Here is a 13628-nt window from a genome sequence, read left to right as displayed (position 1 = left end):
CTGTGGCCATACCGGCGGATGGTGGCGCTGCTACCACCAGCAGCGCCACGCCAGTAGAACACCGCCAGCCATATTTTTAATACGGCCTGGCGGTGTTCTGCTGGCAGTGTTCTGCTGGCGGGCGCTGCTGGCGGTAGCAGCACCCCGTCCCGTCCCCTGACAGAAGACCCTCTAATACAGGTAAGTCGGGTTTCTGACAGGGGAGCAGGGTGAGGGGGTGTTGTGTGTGTCGGTGTGGGGGGTTGTGTGCATGAATGTGTGAGTGTGTGTGAATGTGTGTTTAGTGTTGTTTGCGTGCATGTATGAAGGTCTGTGAGTGCGTGTATGAATGTGTGTGAGGGTGTTCATGAACGTTGTGAGTGCGTCTATGAATGGAAATGTGAATGCGTGTCTGCGTGTACGTTTGGATGTGTGTGCAGATGTGTGCGTGTATGAATGAATGCATTTGTGTATGTCTGTGTGGATGAGTGTGTGTCTGCGTGTGTGTGTGTATGGGGGGAGGTTGGAAGGGAGGGGGAGTGTGGATGAAGGGGGGTGGGAGGTGTCTGGGGAATGTTGGAGGGTGAGGGGGCCTCCTATCAGTGACAGGGAAGGAACTCCCTGTCACTGATAGGGCCTTCCGCCATGGTCTTGGTGGCGTTTCGAACACCATGGAAACCATGGCAGTAGGCAGGGTCATGATACCGGCGGCGGCACAATAGCAGCCGGGCAGGAGATTGTTATCTCCAGCCCAGCTGCTTCTACCGCTATGGCGGTCAGAGTGGTACATTGGCGGATTGGCTTCAGCCAACCCCCCAATGTCATAATGTGCTGGTAAGTACCGCCAGCCTGCAGCCTGTTGGCGGTACTACCGCCACATTATCTCCGACCGCCGGGAAAAAAAAAATATATATATATATATATACTTTTTGATTGTTAATAACTTTGCAGACCTATTATTTTTTCTACATTAGGTAATAAGGCAAACTTTTATTACGATTAGTTAAGCAGGTGCAAAGAAAAATGGGGGGTGTCAAAACACTTTTTTTCCACCAATGCATTTTCCATGGACATTTAGACAGACATAGGTGGTCATTACAACCCTGGCGGTCGGTGTTAAAGTGGCAGTAAGACCGCCAACAGGCCGGCGGTAAAAAATCTGCAATTACGACCGTGGCGGAAACCGCCAACAAAGAAAGCCACCTTAACACTCCGACCGCCACGGCGGTACAAACAAACAGCTTGGTGGTCACCGCCAACAGACAGGCGGAGGACAATGTACTGCCCACAGTATCACAACCTACCAATCCGCCACCTTTTCCAGGGCGGATTCACCACGGACAAAAACACGGCGGAAACAGGACTTCGAAGGGAAACGCTCACCTCTACGCACCCCACGAGGAATCCGGACGCCACGGAACCCGAGCTCCAGATCATGCCAGCCCTCATCTTCTTGCTCCTCTACCAGGAGCACGAACGCCGGCGGCGAAGACAACGGTGAGTACTGCACCTACGACACAGGGGACGGGGGAGGGAAAAAACAGGGACACACACACGCAACACCCCAACCCCCACCCTCATCCACTACAACACACACACTAATACAGCATGACACATTACAGTTACAACCCCCAAACCCCTCGGAAGAATGCAAGGACAAAAGCAAATGAGTGTAACCATTGTAATATATGAAAATCCAGGACGCAAAAATATATATGCTTTATAAACAAATATATACACCAAGAATAGTAGTCCAGGTAGTGCTCCATTGAAGTCCGTGGAACACTGGGCCCACACGGCATGGGCGAGGCCCACACTCAATCCCCGAACATGACGGAGAGAACAATGCAGGGGCATTAGATAGCAATAAAACAGGCACCTCAGGGGGAAGGGAAAGGGGGGGCACCTCAGCCGGTTGAGTGCACAACACCAAATCCACGAGGGGGCCACATGCTTACTGTCCAATCCTGGGGAGTGCAAAGCCACAGTCTCTCAAGTCTCTACAGTGGGTGGGTTGCCCACTGTTCAATCCTGGGGAGTGCAAAGCCACAGTCTCTCAAGTCTCTACAGTGGGTGGGTTGCTCACTGTTCAATCCTGGGGAGTGCAAAGCCACAGTCTCTCAATTCTCTACAGTTGGTGGGTTGCCCACTGCTCTATCCTGGGGAGTGCAAAGCCACAGTCTCTCAAGTCTCTCAAGTGGGTGGGTTGCCCACTGCTTTATCCTGGGGAGTGCAAAGCCACAGTCTCTCAAGTCTCTACAGTGGGTGGGTTGCCCACTCTTCAATCCTGGGGAGTGCAAAGCCACAGTCTCTCAAGTCTCTGCAGTGGGTGGGTTGCCCACTGCTTTATCCTGGGGAGTGCAAAGCCACAGTCTCTCAAGTGGGTGGGTTGCCCACTGCTTTATCCTGGGGAGTGCAAAGCCACAGTCTCTCAAGTGGGTGGGTTGCCCACTGCTTTATCCTGGGGAGTGCAAATCACCAGTCTCTCAAGTCTCTAAAGTGGGCGGGTTGCCCACTGTCCAATCCTGGGGAGTGCAAAGCCACAGTCTCTCAAGTCTCTACAGTGGGTGGGTTGCCCACTGCTTTATCCTGGGGAGTGCAAAGCCACAGTCTCTCAAGTCTCTACAGTGGGTGGGTTGCCCACTGTTCAGTCCTGGGGAGTGCAAAGCCACAGTCTCTCAAGTCTCTACAGTGGGTGGGTTGCCCACTGTTCAATCCTGGGGAGTGCAAAGCCACAGTCTCTCAAGTCTCTACAGTGGGTGGGTTGCCACTGCTTTATCCTGGGGAGTGCAAAGCCACAGTCTCTCAAGTGGATAACAGTCTCCACTGGTTCTGGAGGGGGCTTTGTGCCCAGAGTGCTTCATCCTGCCAAGGACTGAGGTAGTGGATGTGATACTCCACTGGTTCTGGAGGGGGCTTTGTGCCCAGAGTGCTTCATCCTGCCAAGGACTGAGGTAGTGGATGCCTTTCTCCACTGGTTCTGGAGGGGGCTTTGTGCCCAGAGTGCTTCATCCTGCCAAGGACTGTGTGAGTGGATGCCTTTCTCCACTGGTTCTGGAGGGGGCTTTGTGCGCAGAGTCCTTCATCCTGCCAAGGACTGAGGTAGTGGATGGATCTCTCCACTGGTTCTGGAGGCGGCTTCATGCCCAGAGTGCTTCATCCTGCCGAGGACTGAGGTAGTGGATGCCTTTCTACACTGGTTCTGGAGGGGGCTTTGTGCCCAGAGTGCTTCATCCTGCCAAGGACTGTGTGAGTGGATGCCTTTCTCCACTGGTTCTGAAGGGGGCTTTGTGCCCAGAGTGCTTCATCCTGCCAAGGACTGTGTGAGTGGATGCCTTTCTCCACTGGTTCTGGAGGGGGCTTTGTGCCCAGAGTGCTTCATCCTGCCAAGGACTGAGGTACTGGATGTGATACTCCACTGGTTCTGCAGGGGGCTTTGTGCCCAGAGTGTTTCATCCTGCCAAGGACTGAGGTAGTGGATGTGATACTCCACTGGTTCTGGAGGGGGCTTTGTGCCCAGAGTGATTCATCCTGCTCGTGACGGACTCAGTAGCGTCAGTGCCCTTGGCGCTCATGGGCCAGCGGTGCTTGTTGTGGCGGTGTCCTTGGCCGCGGTGCTTGTGGCGGCGGTGTCCTTGGCAGCGGTGCTTGTGGCGGCGGTGTTTTTGCCAGCGGTGCTTGTTGCGGCAGTGTCCTTGGCAGCGGTGCTTGTGGCTGCGGTGTCCTTGGCAGCGGTGCTTGTGGCGGCGGTGTCCTTGGCAGCGGTGTTTGTGGCGGCGGGGTCCTTGGCAGTGACTCAGCTGCTGGTGGTCCTGTCTGGCCCAGCGGGGCTGGTGCTGGCGGTCCTGTCTGGCCCAGCGGGGCTGGTGCTGGCGGTCCTTCATGGCCCAGTGGGGCTGGTGCTGGAGGTCCTTCATGGCCCAGCGGGGCTGGTGCTGGCGGTTCTTCATGGCCCAGCGGGGATGGGGCTAGCGGTCCTTCATGGCCCAGCGGGGCTGGTGCTGACCTCCTGGGCAGCTGGGCTGGTGCTGGTGGTGGCCTCCTGGGCAGCTGGGCTGGTGCTGGCGGTGGCTTCCTGGGCAGCGGGGATGATGCGGTGGCCTCCTGGGCAGCGGGGATGGTGGCGGTGGCCTCCTGGGCAGCGGGGATGATGGCGGTGGCCTCCTGGGCAGCGGGGATGATGGCAGTGGCCTCCTGGGCAGCGGGGATGACGGCGGTGGCCTCCTGGGCAGCGGGGATGATGGCGGTCTTCTCCGCCGTGCTGCTCTTCCCAGACTTGCTCACTTTCTTGAGGCCCTTCCCCACCTTGGAAGGTGTCCCAGCTGACTCCACACTCCCACCTGTACCCCTGGGAGCGGCTTTGGTGGCTGGAGTCTTCCCTCTCTCCCGCCGGGCACTGGCCAACTTTTGATGCTTGACAGGTGGGGGACTGTCCGTGCTGTGGCTCTGTGCCACACTGGCTGCCCTGGTGGCCGGTGCACTCCAGATTCCGGTGACTACAGGCACCACTGGTCCCGGAGATGTTGTGGCTGAGGTTCTAGGTTAGGACCTGGAGAGTCGGGCCCTCGGAGACGGACGGGGTGGGGGAGGTGAGGGAAAGAGGTCAAGGTTGGCCCGGAAAAGTTTCTTGGGAACACTGGGACGGGTAGCTGGAGGGGGTTTGGAAGTGGAGGAAGAGGTTGTGGTTGTAGGAGGTGTTCGTTTGGTGACTTTGGGTGAAGGTGCATGCGCTAGAGGCTGTCGTGAGGTGGATGGCTGTTGGGTGGGTGTGTGCCTGCGTTTGTGTATCTTCGGAGGTGGCGTCACAGACACACTAGGAGAGGACACAGGGGACGTGTGAATGGCAGTGGGGGTGGTGACTGCACGTGAGCGGGGTGTGGTGGTTTGTGTGCTGGTGATGGAAGTAGTGGCTGTAGATGTAGTGCATGCAGGTGTGAGTGGAGACGAGATTGGGAGGGAGGAGGGAGACGAAGAGGAGGGGGACACAGTGGAGGCAGTGGATGTTGGTGTGTCTGCATGTGTGTGATGCTTGTGTGAGTGCCTGTGGGATGTGTGGTGCTTATGTTTGCCTGAGCTTCCCTTGTATGTTGATGTGTGTGAATGCTGGTCTGAAGGTGTGCTTGGGATAGGCTGAGGTAGAGGGGATTGGGTCTGGGTGGAGGAAGTTGGAGGGGGGAGGCTAGAGAGAGGGACAATGGCTGCCATCAGTGCTGAGGCCAGAGTCTGAAAAGCTAGCTGAAGGGCCGCCTGACTAGAATGAATGCCCTCCAGAAATGCATTTGTTTGTTGCAACTGCCTTTCTACACCCTGGATAACATTCAAAATGGTAGATTGCCCAACAGTGAGGGACCTGAGGAGGTCAATGGCCTCCTCACTGAGGGCAGCAGTGGTGACTGGGGCAGGGCCTGAGGTGCCTGGGGCAAAGGTGATGCCCACCCTCCTGGGTGAGCGGGCACGGGGCAAAGGCTGAGGGGCTGCTGGGAGGCGGTGCTGGTAGGGGGTGTTTCGGCTGTACCTGTAGATGCGGGGGGAACAGATGGTGCCGCCACCACAAGGGAGCTCCCATCAGAGGACGAGTCTGTATCACTGGTCTCAGCTCCTGTCCCCGCCGTGGAGCTCCCCTCGCCCTCCGTCCCACTGGTGAACTCCGAGTCCATTGTCTTGCCCTCCAGGGCCATGTGGGATGCAGCTCCCTTCTGCTCCGGTGCCACTGCTCCTCCGCCTGATGATGCTAATGCACACAAGAACAGGGAGACCACAAAAAGGGGGGGACGACAGAAGAAAGACATGTTGAGTGCATGCATTACTGCGACCGTTGGCAGACACGACAAACACAGAAGCCCCCTGCACTACGCCGCGCACTTGGGCTCCACTGTTCAATCCCTGGGACATGGCCTACAAGGCTATGGCCGACATCTGCACACATGGATGACACAGGAGCCTGACTAGGTGTACTTGGCACTGTACACAGGTGGGGTGCCACAGGGTCTGACAGAACAAGGGGACCGAACTAGCACACTCACCCTGGCCTAGGGAATCCCACAGCCCACCTCCCCCACCCAGACACCTCCACTGCACACAAAGTCAGCAGAATGAGAGTGTACTCACCCCCTTGCGGCTGCTGTGATGCCCTCAAGCGCCCATCCAACTCTGGTTATGCCACCGCCAGGATCCTGAACATCAGGGGGGTCATGGTGCGACGGGCACCCCTCCCACGTTGGGAGGCCATCCCCAGCTGGGCCTCCGCCATCTTCTTGCTCCAGCGGCGAATGTCCTCCCATCTCTTACGGCAGTGGGTGCTCCATCTGTGGTAGACCCCCAGGTTCCAAACGTCCTTGGCGATAACACGCCAAATATTCTTTTTCTGGTGGGCGCTGACCTACATGAATTGTACAGGGGGAAAAGAAAGTTATTACCAACTGCACCGTCACAGTCATTGGCCCCTATCCCTACCCTTGCCATGTGACACATGCACTCACCGTCGGTTCATGCACAACTCAATCTCCCCCCCCATCTTTCATCCACCCACTCCACACAGGCATAGCCCATACAGCATGCTCCCAGTGTAACTACCTGTTTGTCTGGAGGACCGTAGAGTAGCGTGTACTGGTGGAGGACCCCATCCACGAGTTTCTCCAACTCCTCCGATGTGAAGGCAGGGGCCCTTTCCCCAGACGCATGAGCCATTGTCTCTTCCAGACCGAGGTCACAGCAGCACTTGCAGTGTAGGTCCTCTCCTGTCGAAGATCAGGTATCGAGGGATTGAACAGATAGAAAATGGCGGTCACGTCCGCGGCGGTGCGTACCGTCACCGCCGGCGTACATCGTCATTGGCTCCTGGGACCGCAACAGTGTACCGCGCCAGCGCAGTTACCTCACATCCCATTGTCCCACTTTACAGGTCAGGCATCCGCCATTTCAGGGGCCCACATGGCTTAATTTTTAACTGCGTCAAACACTCATACAGGCCAAATTTCGGATTATGATTCGTGTTCTGTGTAAGCTGTGGGTACGTACCTCTGAGTTGGTTGACTCTGTGCTCGCTGTTGTCCTTCATAGGCACTGTCCGCTGGGACATGTGAGCAGATGGCGGCATCCTCTGGTGTACAGACCGCTGGTGGACCTGTCGACAATGAAGGAAAGACATGTGATCATCACCTACAGGCTTGATCGTGCCACAATCCTGGAACTGTGTGCCCAGCTGGAGCCAGACCTGATGTCAGCTATCCGCCATCCCACAGGAATCCCCCCTCAAGTGCAGGTGCTGTCAGTAATCCATTTCCTTGCAAGTGGGTAATTTCAAACAACAGTGGCCATAGCATCAGGGATGTCCCAGCCTATGTTTTCCAACATGTTGTCCAGAGTGTTGTCTGCCCTGCTGAAACACATGCGGAGCTACATCGTTTTCTCTCAAAGGAGGATTTGCCTACAGTGAAAGGTAACTTCTATGCCCTGGGACATATTCACATCATAGGTGCCATTGATGGGACACATGTGGCTTTGGTGCCCCACCGCCGGAGTGAACAGGTGTACAGAAACAGGAAGAGTTATCACTCCATGAATGTGCAGATGGTGTGTTTGGCAGACCAGTACATCTCCCATGTTAATGCCAAATTCCCTGGCTCAGTGCATGACGCTTACATCCTGCGGAATAGCAGCATCCCTTATGTGATGGGTCAACTCCAGAGGCACTGTGTGTGGCTATTAGGTGAGCACCTGACAGCAAGGCAGTGGAAATGGTTGTCTGGGTCTGGGGATATCCCTACAGGTTAGTGTGTGTCTAACAGTTGTCCCTCGCCATTTGCAGGTGACTCTGGTTACCCCAACCTGTCATGGCTACTGACCCCAGTGAGAAATCCCAGGACAAGGGCAGAGGAACGCTACAATGAGGCCCATGGGCGAACTCGGCGGATTATAGAGCGGACCTTTGGCCTCCTGAAGGCCAGGTTCAGGTGCCTCCATATGACAGGTGGATCCCTATTCTACTCACCAAAGAAGGTGTGCCAGATCATCGTGGCCTGCTGTATGCTTCACAACTTAGCTTTGAGACGACAGGTGCCTTTTCTGCAGGAGGATGGTCCAGATGGCGGTGTTGTTGCAGCTGTGGAGCCTGTGGACAGTGAAGACGAGGAAGCAGAAGAAGAGGACATTGACAACAGGAACTTGGTGATCCTGCAATATTTCCAGTGAGACACAGGTAAGAAAACAAACCTGCTTACGACATGTACTTTAACACTACTACCTCTCTACTGTCTGTCGTTTTCACCCAGTGTATGGTCACTGAGTTGTCACTTTCCCTTACAATTTCACAGATGTGGGTCCCACTGTGTGACATCTGCTTTGTTTCCTCATGGACTAGAGCTGTGTGACATAGGTATGTTGACATTACATTTGAAAGAGCATTTTGACACTGTAATTGCTAATACACTATTTCGAAATAACAGACTGACTCCAGATTGTTTTGTGCTTCAAGGGTGTGTATTTAAGTGCTCAATATTGGAGGGGTGATGGTGGAGGAATGTCCATGGCAGAGTCCAGTCTATTAGCCTCACGGGTGCATTGCCCAAATGGGCATAGGAAGTGGAGCTGGGACAGTTTGAGGATGGACAGGGTGAGAAAGTGGGACAGAAGGATGACATTCAGGGTGGTCTCATTTCTTGGCGGGGGTCTTGGCATTGTTCTCTGTCTTTGTCCTGGATCTCAGGGACCATTTGTGGGGTGGTTCTCCCTCTGCAGGGGGTGCTGGTGTGGTGGTCCTGTGGCGGTGCCTCCTGTCCACTAGCGCCGGCGGAGGTGGTGGGCAGTTCATCGTCCAGGCTAGTGTCAGGGGCCCCTTGTTGTGCCACAGTGTCCCTCCTGGTGTTGAGGACTTCCTTCAGCACCCCTACAATGGTGCCCAGGGTGGAATTGATGGATCTGTGTTCCTCCCTGAAGCCCATATACTGTTCCTCCTGCAGGCGCTGGGTCTCCTGAAACTTGGCCAGTACCGTTGCCATCATCTCCTGGGAATGGTGGTATGCTCCCATGATGTTGGAGAGGGCCTCGTGGAGAGTGGGTTCCCTTGGCCGGTCCTCCCCCTGTCACACAGCAGCCCTCCCAGTTCCCCTGTGTTCCTGTGCCTCCGTCCCCTGGACCGTGGGCCCACTGCCACTGCCCCAAGGTGCCTGTTGTTGTTGGGGTGGTGGGTTAGCCTGGGTTCCCTGTAGTGGTGGACACACTGCTGATTGACGTGTCCTGGGGACAGAGGTATTGGCCCGCTGGGTGGGTGCTGTGCTGGTGTTTCCAGAGGGGGGAAGCTCTGTGGTGGCCTGTGACTCTGTGAGGGGAACCGACTGTCCCGAGGTCCCCAATGGGCCTGGCTGATCATCTAGATCCAGTTGGACAGAGGTGCTGTCATCACTGTGGGCCTGTTCTGTTGGTGGTGTGGACATGTGTGGACCCTCCTGTCCGGTGACGTTGGGTAGGGGTCCTGCAGGGGTATAAAAGGATGTTTGTTACATCTGTGTGTGCCATGGTGTGCAATGGGTGGGTGACCGTGTACCCCAGTGCTTGCATTCCTGTGTGAGTCCTTGTGTGATGGTGGTTTAGGGGTGTGTATGGGTATGTGCAGTGGCCATGCTTTGGTGATGGGTGTCCATGCTTTGTTGTTGCATGCAGGGCTTGGTGTTAGGATGTGTGGTTTGTGATGTTGGGACATTTGTGAGGAGTTGGAGTGATGGGGGTGGGGGTGAGGGTGGGGGTATGTGATAGCATGCAAGTAGGGTGGGGGATGAAGTAGTTAAAGCTTTGACTTACCAGAGTCCATTCCTCCATCTACTCCTGTGAGGCCCTCAGGATGCAGAATCGCCAAGAACTGCTCCTCCCATGTTGTTAGTTGTGGGGGAGGGGGTGGGGGTCTGCCGCCAGTCCGCTGAACTGCAAGGTGGTGTCTTGAGACCATGAAACGCAGCTTCCCCGTAAGTCGTTCCACCTCTTCCTGATGTCATCCCTATTTCCTGGGTGCTGTCCCACTGCGTTGACCCTGTCCACTATTCTTCACCATAGCTCCATCTTCCTAGCTATGGAGGTGTGCTGCGCCTGTGATCCGAATAGCTGTGGCTCTACCCGGACGATTTCCTCCACCATGACCCTGAGCTCCTCCTCAGAGAACCTGGGGTGTCTTCGCCATGCCATGGGGTGGTGTGGGTGATGTGTGGGGTGGTGTGTGTAGTGATAAGTGGGGTGATATGTAGTGGTGTGTTGTGTGAGGTGCGTGGAAGTAATGTGGGTGATGGTATTGTGTGCCTTTGGATGCTTGGTAGTTGTTTGCAGTGTCTCTCTCTGGCCTTCGTCAAAATTTTTGGTAGTAAGTGTTTGTGGGTAATGTGGGTGTGTGTTTTATATTGGATTGGGTGTGTGGGAGTGGTGTGCGTATGTGTATCAGGTGTGTGTATTTGGAATTGTCCAATGTGGTTGTGTTTTGTAAGTGTGTGTGTATTTTGAGCGCGGCGGTGTGTACCGCCAATGGAATACCGTGGTTGAAAGACCGCCGCGTGGATTCGTGTGTCGTGATAGTGTGGGCGTATTTCTGTTGGCGTGACAGTGGAGGTTTTGTTTTCGCCAGTTTATCACTGCCCTTTGGTGTGGCGGACTTGTGTGGGTGTCTGAATTTTGGCAGATACCGAGCAGTGGGTCATAATGACCGTGGCGGAATTCCGCTGCCGCTGCGGTGTGTTGACGGTCGTCTGCACGGCGGTAAGCGGCTTTTACCGCCAATGTTGTAATGACCCCCATAGTGTCAAAATGGGATTTACATGACATTTGCATGAATATAGATTATGGTTTGGAAAGGGCTCTATTTGTTATTTGATTTGAATTGAAATTGTTCTGTTGTTTTTAAGTAATAAGGGACAAAACAGTGATACATTGGTACACAATATACAAAACAAAATATTATTGGTTAATAAAAGTCCCTTTAAAATGAAAAGGCAGCCATATTGTTTAGACCACACTTTGTCTTTGTTCTGTGTTTTTGTGTGAAATATAGCTTACTACTCTTTTGTTCAGTTTAATATTGGTAGAATCTATTTATATGTTGAGACCTTTAGTTTGTTCTGAACATAACTTTTATTTCTTCTTTTCTAATATTTTTTTCTGGAAACGTATGTTTTTACAAGGTCAACACTACCAACCGAAACAAAAGGCTCAACAGGAAACAGGACAACAAAGGCAAAAACAGAACTAAGGCTATTGGAGAGGTCACTAGTGAGTCATGATAAGCTCATAACGGATGGTCATATCTCTCTCTCCCTCAACAATGACAATATGGTATATTGCTCATTTATACTGTAATTCTGCCTTAAAAGATATATTGGCACTGCAGTAACAGGAGCAGGTTCTAGTAGCGGGACAGATGCACAAGGTGTAGGTGGAGATACTGGTGGAGTAAAAGAAGTCAAAGGCAATAACCGAGGAAGTCACCAATATTTAAATTCCTTTTTCATCCTCTTCTCACTCCTCTGAACCCACATTTACACGTGTGCCAACCTGGTGGAATGAATTGCTGCAGGTGTTTTCTCATTTCTATGATACCGAAGCTATATTGTTTAATGTTCCCATAGAAAATACCTTTGTTACAAAGATTATATGTAACAAGTTTGGAATTAACGTTTCTGTCTCCAGGTGGCAAAGAAAAAAAAGTCCCATACTACGGATTCTTTCAATCTCTTCCTCCACGCCATCTCTTCTTCCTTCTCTTGCAACAGCACAGGATCATCTTCAACCATTGCAGTTGTCTAAACAGCACAACCGTCTCCTTTGAAGATATCAAATTGAATAGAGATAAGTGGTATACACTTCCTGTTTCCTACAATTGACAGATTTCTAAGACAATGAAATGCTGTTTTACAAAAGCGAAAGTACCTTAGTAGTATCTCGATACCAGAGCATTGCTATTGTGGTACCCATCTAGTTCTCGAACACAAGATACAGTTATAATACTAACAGGTAAAAAACATAACTAGCCATGAATACCTGAATCCATATTTTAAATAAAAATAATTGTTTGGTCTAATTAAAATTTTAACATTTTATGGTACCACAGTACTATCAAGGAACAGTTAGTGAAAGCAAAATGATCATGCAGATGACACTGACGATCAGATTGAAGTTTGACCTTCCTTGAAAGTACTGCGGTACCCAAAAAATTTTTTGAGAATTAATACCATACTAAACAACATTATATGATTACAAAGAATTTTTTTTAAAAACATACAAATTCAATGAAAAAAACAAAGATTTAAGATTAGTTATAGTAAGGAAAACTTAATTTATTATTTCTATGTAAAACCAAGTTAAACTAGACAAACCTTAGACATTCAAAAACTGTATTTGTAACTATAGTTTTTACTCAAAGTTATATTTTACAGTCTGAGTAAGATGTACTATAACTCGCTCACCTCCGTACACAGTGTTGTCAACTTGCTAGCTACTTTTTCTTACAAAAGCAAGTAGTTAGCTGAACATTAATTTATTGTTTGTATTCTTTGCACTTTGAGGTAGGAGCTATGTTCACTTACCTGCATCTACACTCCCCTATCCCCGCCCCCTGGGAGACCTGGAGCCTTGACTGCTCAACCACAGCTACCACTGATGGTCAAGTGAAGATGGGGTAGTTGGTACAGCTGAGCAGGATCAACAGTAGGTTGGCCCGGACATTAAGAGTAAAAGGCTGCAACCACCACAGTTGGGCTGAGTAGCTTCTGTGTGCCCCTTAGCCCTCTAAAAGGGGTTCTGGCATTTGGCTTGAAGAGTAGAGTGCTGCTCACTGCAAAGCGCTTCAAAGCCTTTTCAGGTGCAGTAAGCGCTGCACAAGTACAAATTACAATTACAACTTTAATAAATGTTGCCAGATGTTAAAGTTGAAAATGAAAAATCTACTACTCAAATTAGTTCAAGTTGTCTATGTTATATTTACTCATAGACTTGTCTTATACAATGATTCTAGAAGCTGAAGAGCAAGGGTCTTCAAACTGGGGGGCGTGCCCCCCTAGAGGGGCCTCAAGTAATCCCAAGGGGGGCACCAGGCTCTGGCCAAAAGAAGCATTATGCAGATAACAGTGCTTTGTTTACAGCAACAAAAAAAATCTTGTATTTTTAAAAAGGTAACAGAACCTAACAGCAATGTTTAAGTAAGTCTAGACATATTTAAACATTGCCAACTTAATATAATAAATGTAAAAACTTTGGTGAGGGGGGACCGGTATTAAAAAGTTTGAAAACTACTGCTGTACACAATTAGAAGAATTAGAAAAAAGGGATAGCAATGGAAAATATATAAATTAAAGAGACTACAAGAACAGAACAAAAAATGAAAAACAAGCTACCGATGGAACAACCTGGGGCCCAAGAGTGCACCTGGGCACCATGGTATTACAGAAGAAGCCACAGACTCTTGTGTGGTCTCTAATGTAAAACTGATAGTACTGGTGCACACGTAGCACTAGAGCTTTTTTCAGAACGGTTTCCTCATTTACCTGGGAGCGTAGCCCCATGCAAATTGGGCAATGACTTAGCCTTTGCTTTCACATCCATAATATGACAGAAACATGCCCTTAAGAGGCTCACTGTCAGTGATCTGCCCCTTAGGGCAGCTCTCTGTAGGAGGGAAA

General features: G+C 51.6%; 1 long non-coding RNA gene across 1 annotated transcript in view; it reads right to left on the bottom strand.

Moving 5' to 3' along the window:
* Positions 1-11117: 11117 nt before the first annotated feature.
* The window catches only part of LOC138304498 (uncharacterized), a 107925-nt gene continuing 105414 nt past the window's right edge, over positions 11118-13628 (bottom strand). The window contains exon 3 of the long non-coding RNA XR_011205580.1: positions 11118-11773. This is a non-coding gene — a long non-coding RNA (uncharacterized lncRNA). The remainder of the gene's footprint in view (positions 11774-13628) is intronic.

Source organism: Pleurodeles waltl, chromosome 7 (assembly GCF_031143425.1).
Source record: "Pleurodeles waltl isolate 20211129_DDA chromosome 7, aPleWal1.hap1.20221129, whole genome shotgun sequence".
NCBI classification, from domain to species: domain Eukaryota; kingdom Metazoa; phylum Chordata; class Amphibia; order Caudata; family Salamandridae; genus Pleurodeles; species Pleurodeles waltl.
This window is presented reverse-complemented; position numbering and strand designations above follow the sequence as displayed.